Source organism: Sinocyclocheilus anshuiensis, unplaced genomic scaffold (assembly GCF_001515605.1).
Source record: "Sinocyclocheilus anshuiensis isolate Anshui unplaced genomic scaffold, SAMN03320099.WGS_v1.1 scaffold3011, whole genome shotgun sequence".
NCBI lineage: Eukaryota > Metazoa > Chordata > Actinopteri > Cypriniformes > Cyprinidae > Sinocyclocheilus > Sinocyclocheilus anshuiensis.
In genome coordinates, this window is record NW_015549563.1 from 105,874 (window position 1) to 108,023 (window position 2,150).

At 19.6% G+C, this 2,150-nt stretch overlaps 1 pseudogene; it reads right to left on the bottom strand.

Annotated features, from left to right (window-relative positions):
- Positions 1-2,150, bottom strand: part of LOC107657203 (clathrin heavy chain 1-like) — a 50,828-nt pseudogene that overhangs the window by 32,678 nt on the left and 16,000 nt on the right.

Consider the following 2,150-nt stretch of genomic DNA (forward strand, 5'->3'; position numbering starts at 1 on the left):
ACACACACACACAAAATGTAATAATTAGAATTGCACAGAGAAGAAAACAGAAAATAGTTGGAAATTGAAAATTTTAGGCAGATTGGGAACATCTAAACCAATAATAATTGGTTATAATAATAATAATAATAAAATGTAATCTTATTTATTTGTTTGTTTATTCATAATTATAATTTTATATTTCATTATAATTATAACTTTGGAATACTTGTTTCTGATTGGTCAAATTGTCATTTTAAAAGCTGCTTTTTTAATTATTGTATTTAATTATTATATTTATTTAGTTTTATATGTATCTATTTTTAATTATTGTTTTGATTTTAGTTATAAACATAACTCTGGAATACTTGACTCTCATTAGTCAATTGTCATTTTAAAACTGTTATTTTTAATTATTTATTTATTTAATTCTAATTATTATATTTTGTTATAATTATAACTCTGGAATATTGAACATCATTGGTCATATATAGACAGACAGACAGACAGACAGATAGATAGAATTAATAATAAATTCAAAATAAATAAATAAAATGGATAGAATAAATCAATTTAAAAATATAAATAAAAACTAATAAAGCTCCTAATCTCAACAGAAAAACCCAGTGAACCACCCCTTTAACATTTTTTAAGGCAACATCGAAATAACATTTTACGGCAATTGAAATAAAGCTGTAATAAAATGAAATTTAAATATTAGATGAAAAATTGAAACTTATCAAGCTTAATTGAAAATTTGAAACACTGCCTTGGCAACTAAATGAAAAAAAAGTTGAAGCACTAAAAATCTATATAGAAAAAAAAATGAAGAAAGCACATAACAAAATGACTAAAACGTAAACTAAAATTAAAATGAAAACTGAAAATATAAAATAAAAATCTAATTCAAAACATTTTATAAATACTAAAATAGGACAACAATCCAACATTCATGAGTCATTGTTAACTAAAACTAAAACTGTCATAAAATAAACTATAAATATTAGATGATGAAAGGCTTAAATGAAAATTAGTAACGGTCCGTGTATCGGATTGCAGTTTACCAGGTAAAAATTGGCTTAAAACTTTCATTTTCCGTTTTTTTTTTTTTTTGAATACCTCATAAATAAATAAAAACTAATAAAGCTCCTAATCTCAACAGATCATGAAAAATATCTATGTTTATTTATACTGACAAATTAAGCACATCAATTTAAACTTCACTTTGCACAGACACAAACATTAATAAAATAATTAATAAATTAATAATTAAACTTCTTGTAAAAAAAAAATGGTTACTCATAATAAATAATATTTAATTATAAATAATAATAATAAAATTATTATATTTTGTTATAATTATAACTCTGGAATATTGAACATCATTGGTCATATATAGACAGACAGACAGACAGACAGATAGATAGAATTAATAATAAATTCAAAATAAATAAATAAAATGGATAGAATAAATCAATTTAAAAATATAAATAAAAACTAATAAAGCTCCTAATCTCAACAGATCATGAAAAATATCTATGTTTATTTATACTGACAAATTAAGCACATCAATTTAAACTTCACTTTGCACAGACACAAACATTAATAAAATAATTAATAAATTAATAATTAAACTTCTTGTAAAAAAAAAATGGTTACTCATAATAAATAATATTTAATTATAAATAATAATAATAATAATAATAATAATAATAATACTATAATTAATAATAAAAAACTTAAATAAATAAATCTGTCTAAACTTAACTTTTATTTTCCAAAATTCACAAATGCACAGATATGTTGTTTTTACTAATTTTTTACTCAGAATTACTTGACTCTCATTAGTCAATTGTCATTTTAAAAGCTGTTATTTTTAATAATTTATTTATTAAATTCTAATTATTATATTTTGTTTTAATTATAACTCTGGAATATTGAACATCATTGGTCAATTGTCATTTTATAAAGCTGTTTTGTTGAATAATTATATTTTAATTATAATATATTTATTTAGTTATATATCATTTGAATTATTATTTTAGATTTATTTCTAATCATACATCTGGAATACTTGACTCTTATTGAGCATCTTAAAAGCAGTTTTTGTTAATAATTATATTTAATTTTATTTATATATATATATATATATATATATATATATATAAAAT